This window comes from Schistosoma haematobium, chromosome ZW, assembly GCF_000699445.3.
Source record: "Schistosoma haematobium chromosome ZW, whole genome shotgun sequence".
NCBI lineage: Eukaryota > Metazoa > Platyhelminthes > Trematoda > Strigeidida > Schistosomatidae > Schistosoma > Schistosoma haematobium.
Genome location: NC_067195.1, coordinates 72,121,842 through 72,139,034, shown reverse-complemented (window position 1 = coordinate 72,139,034; position 17,193 = coordinate 72,121,842). Strand labels below are relative to the sequence as shown.

Sequence of the window (17,193 nt, the reverse complement as noted above, 5' to 3'; positions counted from 1 at the left end):
TAATTTGTATCTTCCATCATTAAGGAAGGATAAACTAATTAGACACAATAATAATTCTGGAGTAGAGAAAAAGAGAAAATGAAGAAGAGTTTATTAGTTCAGTGATAGATTATCCGATGAAATAAGCTAAATACAAAGTATATATATATACATATATAATAAACGTTTTCCTCATTAATAATATATTTCATTTAATAAACTAAATGTTATAATCCATCAAAAGATAATGTGGTGACCTCGATATTTTAAAATATCTTTCAATCACTTAATCCATTTAAGTATATTCAACATTCAAGACTATTGTAAATAAATTCCTTCTGTTCATTTCAATATTTGTAATAATCATAAAGAAACATTTTTATACGAGGTCATATTTGATTGTAATAAGTTTTTTTTGTTTTTTTTTTAGATCATTGAATGCCCATTAAATCAGATGTGGAAGATATACTGTAGAACTTCAAAGATAAAAAGAAAATTTACCACCTGCTGAATAATATCTTGTAAACAATAGTTATGGGTCAGAAATGTTCATAGGAGAATTTATAGTAAATATATACAGTTATTGATAAATATTACCGATATTATCAATCAACTGCTCAATGAAATATATTTCATGAATTAGTCGTTTAGTGAGATGGGAAGCTTAATTGTAATTTAAAATTGTAGTGCTATAATTGAACGTTGCAGATAAATTGATTTTAGTTGGTTATTTGATGATAATAAAGAAATTTTAACTGACTAGTGTTTTGTATTGAATTTAGTCAAGATTCATGAATAAATCATTGGTGAACAGTCATTATCAATTGTTAACCATATTTCTTAATACTTCATCAAAGTTATCAAAGAAATCTGGTGATATTAAACAATTTACTGAAATATATTACAAGATACTCATAAGAATATCAAGAGATGTCACATTAAATAATCCACTTAAGTTCTAGTATAATCAGTTATCATAGAAAACAAGATAATATAACTCAGTAGTAAACTATAACTGCTTCTTTTCAGCATATTTGAGCAAAGAATTTAGTAAGTATTAATCTTTATACAAATGAGGTCACTTATAAAAGTCTCAATCAACAATCATATTCTTAATAAAAAAATATATATATATTCATTTACTTCTATTTGGTGTTGGTTAACTAGGAAATATGTCAGTAATCAATAAATAACCTGTTGTCTTCAGGCAAGGTCCTTTAGATACTATACAAGAAAATCTGATATACCTTTAATGGAAAACTCACAGTAAATAAAGTAACTCAATCATTTAATGAGATATTTATTACTAATTAAACTCCCTATTCATCTCATGTATAGGAATTGGTTTCTATTAAATAAAAGACACATTTACTTCAGTATTGTATTGAACGATACTTTATTTATACCTCCATTTTATTATGATTTAATGTTATTGCTTCCTAATTTTCTTTGTTTTCTAAAATATTTCCATGTACTTAAATGTTGGTTCAAATAGTTTTGACATTAAACCAGGGAAGTAATAATTCCTGTCTGTTCAATTCAGATTACATAAATACTTTATGGTTAAATATGATAGATCTCTGCTAACAAGTATGAAAAATTATAAAATAAATTAGTTATCATTGAATAACAAAGTAGTTATCTTGTATATATTAGATATTTAGAACAACATATATAAGCGAACAATATTGTTTTCAATTAGATCCTCATCAGGTTTTACTCTAATATACATTAAGTAATATTTATATGCATATAAGAAATCATCAAACTTATCAAGGCAGTTTATGAGTCATTGATAACAGTGGAATGGATTACATAACTAAACAGAATAAGTGGAAAGTACAAATTGGTTATATGATGACAGGTATACTAGTTGTGATGAAAATAATGGGACAATGTACTCGCTTAAATGTGTGTTGTTCTAAATCACAATATAAAAATTTTTCAAATATTACATATTAACATTTCAGAGTTATTTAACATATTACATATACATAAACAAGGTAATTAAATGATCAGTAGTGTTTCGAGAAATGAGAACTAACATTCCCCATTTTGAAAATTAAATCTAATTGTAAGAATTTACCACACTGATTTTTGTTTTTGTTTACAAAATCATTAAAATCTATTTGACTAAATCATATTTATATTTGAGCAAGTCAATATTACATTCATTTCATTTATACAAGTAGGTTTATACTTTAGAAAGTAACGTTCAAGAATTTGTATCCATTTCATTATGATAAGAAGTACAATATTATCTGATGAAATAATGTTTATTTTATCGATAAACTCTTAGGATTATTGTACAAGTTATCAACAAATATGAAAACTATAATCAACATTTCTCTTTTATAATAAAAATTACATTCACTTACCATTTACTGCTAGTTCTTTTGTTTGAATAGAATATTTAAACCTAAAATATATAGGCCATATATCTTTTTATTATTGTTAAACTTAGAACATTATCCGATCTTCGTTTGTTCGTTTATTTGTTTTTTTTTCCCATGAATTTATATAATTGATTGTATTTTATCTTAGAAAACTGTAATTCACTTACTATTTTGTTAATTTAACTACATTGGAAAAACCTTTTTAATCATATTTCGATATAATTTGAATCAACCAATCATATGTCGAGAATTTTTAACCAATCATGTTTAAGAAATTATAATATATGTAGGCCTTCAAAAAAAAAAAGAAACTAGAGAAGAAACAAACAAGCAAGTTTTATAAACCTAGATATTTCAGAAGAAGTATAAGAAGATTGTATATACCTATCAACTTTTGTGAAGTTTGTTTTTCTTTTTTCTCTTTTTACACTTCGTTCATTTAATTTACAAGGGATTTTAGTCGATATTTTTGTATGATAAATTTTTTTTATTTCCTTTTCACAATTATTAAATAAACCATGGAAACATTGATTAATGAAAGATTGAAATGTTGCTTTTTAAGAAAAATGTGAATAAAAATAATGAATTTGTGAAATTTTATTGATTGTCACAAATATGTTTTGTTTTCTTTTTCTTTTTGTTGTCTTTTTTTTTTTAGAAAATTTTATCTTAAGTGATGAATCAAAGTATTTTGCCGAAAATAATTATCTTTTTTTTTTTCGTTTGTCCTCGTTTACAGAAAAATATATTTCAATGAAGTTTTGAATGTTTATACTTGACTGAAAATGTAGACGGTATGTTTATTGGTTCTAATGTAAAAAGGGGTAATCATAGATATTTCATCATAATTTGTTATAATGTATTGCTAATAATTCTCAGATAACACTTTATTAGGAATGAATATTTGTTGTATATTATGATACATAAGAAAGATTAGTTTAACAATGAATTCTCTTTTTGGTGAATTCATTTCCAAAGCTATACAATTGCAAATGTTTTTTCATTCTTTTATGCATTTCTAATTTTCACAATGGGAATCTTTAATATTCTAAAATCGTGTGAGGACCCTGTTGCATTTAAGACACTTAATGAGTTTCTGAAGTTTAATGCACGTCTCACAGAAGCGAAAACGAGCTTAGAATTTGCTAATAATTGTATACAATTTAGTAGATAACCTAAAATATATTGGAAGTCTTTACGTCGTAACCGAATCTATCCTAATGCAAAAACACTTGAAAGACATGCGTCAAGTCAAATTGATACTTTAAAAATGAATATCCGCGACTTAGAAAGGAATCTTCTTCAGGGACAATATTCCGTTAAAAACCTGCCTTCAGAGCTTCAGTCAATGTCTATGGATTATGTGGGGAAAATTTCCAAGAACAGATCTGAGAAAACGTTGACAAAACTAATGAAAACTTTGGAAAACCAAAAGCCAGAAAAGGAGTTTCCTTTCGACCCGAAACGGTACGTACATAATTTTTCCAATATTGAACTAGATGTAATACAGCTAGAAGCTTTATCTCTGGGGCCTAAATTCTGTGATAGTAGACATAGATTCAACCAATTAGATACTGATGTACAATTTGAGAATTTATTTTCACAAACAACTGACTTGATTCCTACCTCATTGGAGGACCTTGCTCGGTTTAAAACCACACTAGTTGATAGCTGCCAACAATACAAGAATAGTAAGGGTACCACAAATCACCTACTAACCAAGCAGCACCGAGACTCTTTAATGAAACTAAGAAAAAATGAAACCCTGACCATAACCAAACCGGATAAAGGAGGAGGTATAGTTCTCATGAACAAAAATGATTACATGGAAAAATGGAAACAATGCTTAGCGATCCTAGCAAATTTCAGAAAATTATTAGTAATTGTGACATCAATAATAAAGTAGAAAGACAGTTGGCCAATTTCCTTAAGAATCTAAAGAAAAAAGGAATAATTACGACCGAGATTCACGATTCAATTAAGCCGACTGGATCATTTACACCACGACTGTATGGTTTGCCTAAAGTACACAAATCGGGTCTTCCTCTATGCCCAGTTCTAGATATGTACAATTCTCCTTACCACAAAATTGCAAAGTGGCTAGTACCAATCCTAGAACCTTTACATAAATCAGTTGTTAGAAATAGCGTAAAAGATGTCTTCAACTTCACCTCCAAAGTGGAAAATATTAATGTTAGTATGAAGAATATGATCTCATTGGATGTAGGATCTTTGTTCACCAACGTACCACTTATAGAGACTATTGAGCTTATATGCAAGCAAATATCAGAAAAACAAATCAGCATTGGCTTGCTTAACGATAGTCTAAAGGAACTGCTGCTAAGATGCACGCTGAATGTACATTTTGTCTTCAACGATACTTATTATAGACAGACAGACGGGATAGCCATGGGCTCGCCTCTAGGCCCGATTTTAGCTGATCTCTTCCTAGCAAAGCTAGAAAATGGACGTCTCAATGAGACTATTAAGATACTTGATTTATATTGCCGCTACATTGACGACACCTTCATTGTCGTAGATCAAAACACCAGTAAGGAGGAACTCCTAGACCAATTCAACAGTGTTTACCCAGCGATCACTTTCACTGGTGAAAGCGAGCATGATAAGAAGCTGAACTTCCTTGACGTCACACTAAGCAGACGAAGTGACGGCACATTAAGTAGAAGCGTGTATAGAAGAAACCCCTCTTCATGCCAATATAATCACTTCTGCAGTTTCACATCTATAAGTTATAAGAGAAATTTGGTCGGATGTCTCACTAGCAGAGCAAAAAAGATCTGTACAGTAGATACTCTAAGTCAGGAGCTTGAATTTATCAACAACACACTGACCGAGATCGGCTACCCCAGTGCTTTCATTAAGAAGTACATGTATGACATAAAGAAGTCGGAGATTTCTACTGTTCGTAAGAAACCTTCATACATGAAAGTTCAGTTCAACGGGGATGTGGCAAGTGACACTCTGAAATATAGGTTAACTAAAGTAATCAACAGGACATTCTGCGCAGCCAATCTTGCGTTGACCTTCTCTTGTCGACCAGCGATGTCTACTCAAACGAAGGATAAGTTACCTGAGTTGGCCTCTTCTAAGTGCATTTACAAATTCAGCTGCTCCTGTGGAGATAACTATATTGGGCGTACTACCAGGCAACTTAACCAACGAATGAGTGAACATCTATCAACTTGGTTTATAAAGGACCAGATAAAATCTATTCACAGTTCTATCTTGGCACATCTCATTGATAGCGGTCATACTGTAGATAAATCGAAATCATTTCGAGTTATCTATCGTATAGCTCCATTATTTCCCGACGGAGTTCGTTCCCGCCTCCTACATATAGCCGAATCCATAGGAATTCGTACATATGACTCCAAGTTTTGTGTACAGAAGAAATTCGTGGCTCCCCTATCCCTTCCATGGCCAGTTATAACTTAGCAAACGACCTTTTTCACTATTATTTATTTATTTTTGTTATCATCAACCTTATTTTCACATCCATTATTTGTTTGTAATTTTCCACATCTTTCCGTTTGTATTCTTCACTATCTAATCATGTACACACTTCTAATTACGCAATTATTTTAATGTTTTGTGATTACTATTCCTAGTCTATTTACCCACGTTTGACCTTCTATTTCCAACGTTTAACTATTGATAAGACTTTCGTATTTTATCAATTCACCTGTCTCCCTACTATCAACTTGTACTTTTACCTATTATGTGTGATGACCTATTCTATTTCATTGTGATTATTGACGCAAATCTCCTTGATTGGTTCACATTTTCGTATGAATATTCATGTATATTAGAGTAAAGCCTGATGACGATCTAATTGAAAACAATTGTTCGCTTATATGTGTTGTTCGAATTCCAATCTGTTGCTTTTCTATAATTTTGGTTTTGTTTTTTTCATTGACTGAAGTTGAGATGTCATCTACAATAACTTTGTCATTTTTTTTGAAACTAGGTATATAGGTCATTTGATGCGTACTCTATCCAAAAGAATTCAAGAACATTATCTGGCATGGCTAAGAAGAGGAGCAACCACTCATTAAGAAGTTCAATAATCGAACAACTTGTGAACACAGGTCATTCAATCAAGAAAGACTTTGCGTTCAATGTCCTCTACAAGGTAAGTAGAAGTCGTCGAAGACAATTATATTACATCTTCTTTGCATTGACGAAGCTATAGTCATATATCTGCGAAAACCGGAATTATGTGTCCAAAACAGATTAGTATAATCTCTTCTTCTACCATGGTCTTGATGCTCTATAAATTTTCTTCTTCAGACTCCTCTTCCATATTCTCCTTAAATGTCCTACCCACAATTGGTTCACTTCTGTTTCTACGATCCTCCTGATTACATTTATTCTTAATTGCAACATTCTATCTTATCTTGTTAAGCCGTCCTTTCCCAATCATAATTTCCTCATTAATCTTTTGATGAATATTTAAGTCATTAATGATCTGACTATTATTACATTTTCCTTGTTTAAAATTTTTGTTTCTAAATACCTTTCTTTATTCGACCATAATGTCATCATGTCTAACAGAAGTTTCTTATCAGTATTATTATCATCCTGAAAAATAAGTATATATATTAGCAATTGTACAGCTTTGATAATGAATTCGTTGAAAAGAGAACTCTTCACTGAACTAATCGTTCTTATTTAATATCATAATGGGTGTATTCCGTTTATTATGATAAATATTTGGTTTCAATTTATACTTTATGGCTAGATATATAATTATACAATTAGTGAATTTACCAAATATGGTTTTTATTGATAAACATTGTTACGTTTGACTGAGTGCATTATACTGATTTTCACCCATTTCATTTCGGTATATACAAGTAAGCAATGCAAACATTTGTGTACAGTATATTGTTCATCATCAGAGAGGATATAATTGAATTCATTTATGTTTCGATGTCATTTGGTTCAAAGTTTTTGAACTCTGGTTAACAAATTTCTGGCCACTGTCACTTTGGTCGAGTTTGGATGTGTTTACTTAAAATCTACAAATTTCCCTCAATATATTGGATTTTGGAAAATACTAATTTTTAAACAATCATTATATTTCTTCTCAACTAAACAGTCTAGAAAAGGTTATTTGCGTTCAGGAGATTCCGACTTTTAAATGAACTTGATTTTGTCATAAATGTTGTCGACATGTCTAAATAGTTTGTCTAAACCGTCTCGATTTATAATCATAAAAGTGTCATCTACGTATCTTAACCAAAATTCTGGCGTAAGGAAACACATTGAGATTGCACTTGTTTCCAATGAATCCATGAATAAGTTAGCAGCAATTGGAGAAATCAGTGATCCCATGGCTACACCTTCTGTCTGTCCATACAAATCTCCTAGAAAACTGAAAACAATTGAATGTAAACCTAGATCCAACGCCTTAATAATGTCTGAGGAACTTAATGGACACCGTTAAATCCAGTGTCAGAATCTAAGAGGTTATATGCAATATCTAATGCTCTATTAACAGGGAAATTGGTGAACAATGAACATACATCAAAACTTGCCATTAATTCATCTTCTATGTGGACATTATTGATAATGTCTTCGAGCTAATCAGAAATTATTATTCCTTATTTGATTATACATTCAAATGGTTTAAAAATCTTGGCCAAGTATCTAGAAAGATTGTAGATTGGTGGATTTGTATAAACAACCACAGGCCTCAGTGAGACACCTGTTTCATGTACTTTTGGTAACCCATAAAATGTACAAGGGTTGCTGCTTTTTGGATATAGAGAAAACCATAGAGATGATCCTAATTTGGATGTAAAGTCCGTAGCATTTTGGTCGACTTTATAAAAAGAATAATTAAGAATGAAGACCAAAATGACATTAATAAAAAAGAGTTAGACAGAAAGAATGGATTAACACAGTGATCATCCCATATCGTAAAGATATTTCACAAGAGATCAAAAGGATTCTAACCCATCAAGATATAAGAGTATTCGTTCGAACAAACAATACTCCATAATCAAAACTAGTAAGAATCAATGATCCAAAATACAACGAAAAACAACAGAATCGTGTTTATTAAATCAAATGAAATGACTGTAATGTCACATATGTAGGTGAAACATAAAGGCAACTGAATGTGGGAATGAAACAACACAAACTATGCCTAAAGCACATTCATAAATCTTCAGTTCACCTAAGAAAACTCGACAACAAATCAGCGATAACATTACACTCGATAGAATCGGGTCATACAATTGATTCCAGTGTCACAAGAATCCTTCAAACAGGCTTTAATTCTTACAAAGAAAGACTAAAAGCCGAAACCCTACACACATAGGTAAATTCAAACAGTATTAATAGAAGAGATGGAATACAAATAGCTGTCCCATGACGAGCAATAATTAATAATTAAACCTCAACTCCTTATTCCGTTCTATCTATATCGTATTAACTAAATAACAGATACTACATTCAACGACTCAAATTAGTTATCTTATATGAATATGTTAAACAATTGACTTTAACATTAAAATAACACAAACTTCCATTTACAAATACATTCTGCCTCTTTGAATTCATTACTTTATCGTTTTTATTTATCTTGTTTATATGCCTTCATTTAATGTATGCTGTGACATTTTTGATTCATATCATTTATAAAAATTATATGTCTTCTTAAAATTCGCCGACCAGAGACTATATGGTTAATGAATTTTCTTCTCACACCACAATCTGTTATCTTGATACTTTTCGTTTTACATCACATGTCTCTTACACATTAAATCAAATACTTAATTTAAACATTGTTAACGTTGATTGAATGACCTATTCAGTATACAGTGAATTGGAGAACCATGCACCTATTTATATTCGATAATTTTGATCTTTGTATATATTGGACCAAATTGCCAGGCGAAACGTTGAATTTACATCAAATTCTTTCGCTGATATTTTACAAATACATTCTTCGTCTTTAAATAATGATTTCTACTACTGACGTTAATCAATTCAACTCAGTCTTCCATATGCACTGGGTCTAGGCATCGTTATGCCCTTGTACGGCCGAGAGTGGGTAGAGTCCGCTCTCCCTCTAGAAATGCTCTCACATGGCCACACGTATACAGCCTCTGCCAGGGAAATCCTACTCACTGCCTTCTCGTGGCGGGGGTGTTGTTTACGAAATTGAGAGAAAGAAAAGCGAATGCTCGGTGCTTTAACCTGGTTAGTGGACATGGAGATTCCACCTTGGGGAGTTGAAAAACCCTGATTCCAAACCAATGGTGCACATGGGTTCCAGTATCATGAAGGAACAAATGGCGTATGAACCCATTGTTGGTCACCAGCTACCATGAGACTGCATCTCTTTACCATGATCCTTTGCCTTGTGGATCAGACCCCCAGGTCGAAGGCTGGGGGTGTGGCCCCCTAAGAAAACCACCTGCTTCGGTTTGGGCAGCCGAGCAGTATCACAGCCCTAACACATATCAAATGACATTTGTGTGGCGCATATGTATTTGGTGCGTCCTTGTACCAATATCTGTGTGTTAAAATAAATAATAATAAATAAATAAGGCATCATTATACTTATCACTTGGGAGTAAGATATACCCATAATCTCGTTAACTGACATGTCTAAAAAATAATATATTTCAACATGAAATGAAATTTTTTATCAGTTACTTCTTGAGTTGCCTAATTCATAACGATAACCATAACTGTAAAAGTTGAAATGATATGTATTCGAATGTGCTGATGTTACAAGACTAAATCAAGATTGCTTAACATTTCAAAGTAATATTAGAAAACAAATGAAATCATTTCCAATTTTATTATATTTTGACTAGAGAAGAGGTTGCGTAATTAAAAGTGTGAACATGATTAGATAGTGAAGAATACAAACGGAAAGATGTGGAAAATTACAAACAAATAATGGATGTGAAAATAAGGTTGATGATAACAAAAATAAATAAATAATAATGAAAAAGGTCGTTTGCTAAGTTATAACTGGCCATGGAAGGGATAGGGGAGCCACGAATTTCTTCTGTACACAAAACTTGGAGTCATATGTACGAATTCCTATGGATTCGGCTATATGTAGGAGGCGGGAACGAACTCCGTCGGGAAATAATGGAGCTATACGATAGATAACTCGAAATGATTTCGATTTATCTACAGTATGACCGCTATCAATGAGATGTGCCAAGATAGAACTGTGAATAGATTTTATCTGGTCCTTTATAAACCAAGTTGATAGATGTTCACTCATTCGTTGGTTAAGTTGCCTGGTAGTACGCCCAATATAGTTATCTCCACAGGAGAAGCTGACCCAAATTCCCTTGATTGGTTTAACATTCTCGTATAAATATTCATGTATATTAGAGTAAAGCCTGATGATTACATAATCATTTCTAAAAATCTATGTACTAGATTTGAATTTGTATATAAGTAATTTCCAATGAAATTTTTCTGTGTGTCTGTAATGTGAACCGAAAAATAACCATTACGGTTTGTTTTTTTAAGGCAATTAGATTAAATTATTTTATATACAATAAATTAATCAAGTTTTTCACATGATTATCACATTTGTTCCTACCTAGTTAAATAGTAATCATGATAAACAGAGATTATAATTAGAAATGACAAATGATAAGAAATAATACGTTGTATACTTGTGTTCAATGTTTTCAGGATAAATTTTTTTAAATACAGTGTTGGAAGAATGAATAGTTTCCTTTCTATCCCTCAATTTGAACTTCTTATTTAGAAATTTCATAAAAAAAGACGAATCTAAAAAAAGAAGTAGATTAACAAGAAACAAAACTTAATTTCTATGACTTCTCATTAGTTTCTAAGGTCATAACGTTTAAGTTAAATACTATAACATCATCAAGTTTATAACCAATAAATCTTCGCATACTACATACAATACATGAATTAAAAATTTTTTTAACAAAATATGATTGGTTTTGTTGAGATGACTAACATGTCATCTTTGCTTAGTTTAATGTATGAATATTGTAGAAAGTGTGAAAATAATCCAAGGTCAAGTTTGCAGTCTTGTAGTGGCTGTGCTTCGTTAACCAATCACCCTCGTAACCGTTATTATATTAACCTCAATGGTGTTTGAAATCAGAAGGTAAAGAGAAGCAACGACTACAGTTTTATTAACAGATAGCTCAGACCACAAAGCGGAGAGGCGAATGAATTAGTCAGCAAGTCGAGTGTGTTGATAAGCGAATAATTACCATAGTCAAAGTGTGACTCAAGAAGAATGAATAAACTTGCTTATCCAGAAGCTAGAATAAGCTATGTGGGCTCGACATAGGACCAGTCATTAAAGTTTGGATAAGTTTTACTAATAAATAACATATCTTGATTACAAACATTTCGTGTTTATGAATGTGACTGTCATATTAACCGCATTTATATTACCTTAATAATGAACATGATCTGTTTATTACGGAAGAAAACAACAATTTATTTTATGGCTGTTATTATAAACAGTATTTGTCGTAAATTATCTCTTCTCTCCGGAGTAATCATTTGAACATGATAGAATTTTTAATAGAATGAGTTTTCAGTATAGAGTTGTAGAGATTATTAAGTTTTTGATTGAGATCATCAACCGATCGATGTTAGACCACCATTGGTGGTCTGATAATTACCAGGTGCTCACTAGTGACAAGCTTCATGGGAGAATTCTCGAAGTCCTAGTGAAAATCTGCGACCAGTGAAGCTAATCCATGCCGGTTGGAGACTGGTTTCTACCTCAGTACAATGGAAGATGGTCACACTATTAGTTTATACATTAACACTCCTGGATGCCGGCCCGGCGGTCAAGAGGTAAAGCGTTCGCGCGCGAGACCGAAGGCCCTATGTTCGAATCCTGCGAGTGAGATTGTGGATGGGCACTGATGAGGAGTCCTACAATAGGACGAAACAGTTGTCCAGTGCTTCCAGATTTTCACTGTTGTTCTAACATCAATCCATTCATGATCTGAATCAAGAATGAGTTTTTTTGAACTATTATATTTTGTTTACATGCTGAAATCAAGTGTTCTTTTAACATTTTCATACTAGCTAATATAAAACTATTTCCACTAAAGTTTTATATATTTTACCAAGAGAATACCATTGACAAGTATCTGTAATAAAAAAAAGTTTTAAAATCTTCAACTTTTAAGAAAATAATTAATTAATATTTTAACCAGAAGCAATTTAAATTAGTAATGGAATAAGCACAAGGTATGTTTGTTGTAAAACAAAGCAACAACAACAACCAAATACATAAACATTATTAACTTCATTAACTTAAATGAATTCTCTATTGTGACTCCAATACGAAAAAAATAAAGAGAAGACCATTTCTATCCTCTTATTTCCTGTTCATTAATCAGAATGAAAAGTTTTTAAAGAAAACATAATTACTACTGAAATCTAACAAATAAAATTTACTCTAAACGAATACAGAAATTTTAAAGTTGGTTTGTTTCAAATGTTATATTTGAGGATTTTACCTTATGGAGAGTATATTTTACGTTATATTAATAAATATTCATTGGTATCGGGTTATGGTGATTGTTGAATTTTCTTTTTCAGTGAGATCATGATCTAACATTGATCTGTTCATGAACTTAATAATAATAAATATTCATCTATTTATGGGTAGAAAATTCACTGAACTGAATAAGGTAGATTTTATTACGCTCTACCAAATCTTTAAATTGAATATATTTATCACTGAAGTGAATATAATTCATTGAATCTTTTTAAGAAAAGATGGATTGTGCCTAGCATTAGAATCCAGGACGCGCATTTCGTCCTACTGCATTCCAGAGTTGATGTTCCTGGATTTCATTGTAAGCGACGATCCGTCTCTGGTTGAAAACCTTATGACTTAAGGCAATATCGGGGTAACCTGCATAGGATGCACATATGTCAACAAAAGACTGATCAATTGCCATCCTAATTAACAATATGAGGTTACAAGTAAAACAACATCAAGTGAATATAATTCATTGAATTCCTCTAGCATTAAAAGAAACTTAATTATTTAAATGTTAAACTGAATCAAATCACATCAATCCGTTATATGATTATATTAACTCTGTACATATGTCGAGTATAAAACAGAAATAAAGTCAAATTATTGGAGACGTTTCCTATTCATCAGTCCAATTCATGTATATGGATATATTATTATTATTAATGGCTTTATTCAATATTATATTTTTGTACAATATAGAATTCTCAGCATAAAAAAAATCAGCACGCTTTTTAAAAAGGATGTTTAGGATACCATCAGGTCTCAAACGTCAAGATGAAGTAAGTGACTGGAGACATCTTCGGACATCAGTTTAAGTGAAACTAGGAATACAGCTGTTCTTTAAACCTGTGGATGAAGGGAGCATTACATCAGATGGCCGATGTACAAAAGACTTATTTAAGTCACAAACATTCAGCTGGTTATCGCTCCTAATCTGTCTGTCACCTGTAAGTTCTTTAACGACTTTCCACATACTTAAAGAGTTTTTGCGAGACAAGAATTTTTGAGTAAACATAGAGTTGAGACGTCTAATCTCTAGGTTTATCAGACCATTTAGCTTACGAACTTCATTTGAGTTCTTCTCCTTGTACATTCTTTCTTTCACCCTCCGTATTCCTTTTAGTTGTGAAGATGTAAGTCGATAAAAACTTACAAAAATGGTTTCAGTGGGACAACAAATATCAAAACAGAATTTAAGGTAACAAGTGATAACATCAGTAGTGATTTCCAGTGAGTCATCAGTAAACAATTCCCAGTTAGTCGTATGAAACATGTTTTTCAGATTTCGGATATTTTCTTCTGAGTAATTTCTATATTTGACTTTCATGGTCTGATTTAAGAGTGTACTCTTTCCATACCTTCCATATACTTTAGGTAGAACACGAATTATACAGTGATCCGAGCTAGACAATGGAGCACGTTTACGAGCCACATATATATACCCAAATCATTAATGAAAACAAAGTCTAAATGAACATCCAACCGAGTAGTAAAATCTACTACATTTTGGTGACCTGGTGACGTAAGGAAGCTACAATCGCAGGAATTGAAATCACCACATACAACTGAAAGCGAATCACTGAAGGCAGTAATAGCGAACTCAGTGCATTCATCAGCGAAAACAGATAGGGCAGATGATGTGCAGTCTGGAGTCACGTAGATATTGGTAGCATAAACATATTTGTATTTATTCAGATGTTTTGTACGACATCTTAGAGTTAGACAGTCGATAAGGTCATTTGAAAACTTAAAACACACAAACGAAGATCGACACTAGTTTATGTTTACAAACGTAGCTACACCGCCACCACACCTCTTTTTATAGTTTGGTCGATCCTGACGATAAATTTTGAAGTCACGTAGTGATACTAGGCAGTCGTCCTATAAATCATTTAACCAAGATTCTTGAACTGTGATGACACCACAATTACGATACATATTTTGACTTAATAGGAATTGTAGATGGTCCACTTTGTTGATTAGGGATCAGCAGTTAGAATTTGGCAGCTCAGGAATAGACATACAATTAATGTTCATTCTCTTCAAAGCATATTGCCAACCACCACCATGTCTTTTATAGTACTTTTTTGTAACTTATGCAGCGAAAGGTCGTAGGCTTTTCATAAACGTGCCTATATAATGAGACATTAAAACAAAATGAAAAAAAACCCAGATAACTCGTTGAAATAATTAGATGGCAAAAACAGGTAGCCTAGATATTCAAGCAGGCCGCCGTAAAAAAAGCCTACCTAAATCTGTTTCTAACTAATATGATAGATATTTAAATATAACTAGAATATAAATTAAATTTGTTAATTAAATAGATTTTCAATGTGCATTGTTATTTAGGAAAAATTCTTCTATCATTCAATATAGTCTTTCATTTATCTTGTTATGAATATCAATGTTTTACAAAAATCCATGTTTCTAATTACCTGAAACAAATTTACATTAAAAAAATGAATTGTACATAGCCTATGCAATAATTTTTTTTCACTGAAAGCATTTTAATTGTAATATTTTGTTAAGTATACAATTTAATAGTTGAATTCATGAGTCAATTAAAACTAGACCACCATGGAAAACCTAGAAGTATTGGATGGCTGTTTCGTTTTAGTATGGAACTCTTCAGGAGTGTGTATTTACGAATCCGCCGCACGATATTCGAACCTAGGATCTATTGGTCTCGTGCGTGAACACATAACCTCTAAACCACTAAGCTGGCATCCAACAGTGCTAATGTCTAACTTTAACCATACCTGAACGAAACGGCGGTTCAGTGTTTCCAGGTTTTCCATACTGGTCTAGCTTCAACTGACTCATGAATTTAACGATTAAGTTACTAAAAGTATACATTTGTTGAATTTGGTAAGTTTTGGTTGTTTCTTTTATTTTTATAGTAATTTGATGAATAATGTTTTACAAGTTATGCTGTTTACTCTATTATAAATAATATTCAGTTGTATGCTGTTATAATTTAATGGTAACAAAGTTACTAAGCAAAATAAAGGCGGCCTGCATGAATGCCTGAACTACTTGTTCCTGCTATCTAGATATTTCAACAAGTTATATGTCTTTTGTTTGTTTCAACAGACCATTATGCCAATTAATTGCACAACCTATTCAGATGCGTTTGTGAAAGGTTTACAACATTCCGCACAATCATAGACATTGTGGTTGTTGGCAATATACATCAAAGTGAATGTATATTATTCACATGTCTATTCCTGAATTGCTAAAATCTAATGGGCGATTAATCAATATTTATCGTCGTTATCGATCAAGAAATAAGAAACGGAAACTTGTTGAAATACTTTGTGCTGGAAATTCCATATTGTACCAAAAATATAAGATTGAATAAAGCTGATAATAATCAAAATAAAATAATACATATAACAAAACTCACAAATAATTTCTCAGCTCCTCTAACATATTCTACTCTGTAATGTATTAGAATTTGTAAGATTCTACAATAGTTATAGAAGTACTCAATGGTTTATGCAATTTTTGAATGTAAGTTAATTATTACGTAACTCAACAATACTTATTTAAAGTATATTTCTTGGATAATCAAAGTCTAACAGTAAACGTTGAATAAAAATGTTACCATAATGTAAAACGTATAGTTACGATTTGGAATTCTGTCAACTTTTCTCAAAGTATTATATAACCACGGTGAGACTATAATTTGTGGATGAACCAACCAAATTTAAGATAGCAGGTCTTGGATTTTGGTGCGAAATTCATTTATTCATTCATCTGGCTAAATACCATTTTAGCATTAAAGCTGATTTCAGTTCGTGATGAAAGCATTAAAACTTATTTCTAACTCCAACGTTCAACTGTGAACCCGAATCCTAATTCCTCCTAGTAAGTAGGTGGACATTCCATGGTCATTTAGCGCTGCTCAAAGGTCGTCCATAAATTATAGTCTTATCATAATCATTAACACATGTAAAATCCTAGACACTAGTAGACAATGACAACTAACGTCATAAATTCCAAAGATAACTAGATGTAACTTGAATAACATTCCAATTTTCCGTACATACAATCTGAGCTAACTGTGTAGATCGTTCTACTACTTTTAATTTTAACATATGTTAGTTTATCATCAGCATAGATCTAATTTGACTTTACTACTGTATTGCGTGTCATTTTCTAACTGAAACATTTTTTCTCTGTATGTGAATTTTTTTTAGAATTATATTAGAAAACTGGCAAACAAGAAAATTTCAAGGCTCTGAAATAATTGTAACT

The 17,193-nt window shown here is 31.5% G+C and overlaps 1 protein-coding gene across 1 annotated transcript in view; it reads right to left on the bottom strand.

The window, feature by feature from the left end:
- Window positions 1–2,565, bottom strand: part of MS3_00004323 (uncharacterized protein) — a 47,359-nt gene extending 44,794 nt beyond the window's left edge. The window contains exon 1 of the mRNA XM_051212229.1: window positions 2,358–2,565. The gene's annotated coding sequence lies outside the window, so the exon portion shown is untranslated. The remainder of the gene's footprint in view (window positions 1–2,357) is intronic.
- Window positions 2,566–17,193: the final 14,628 nt, after the last annotated feature.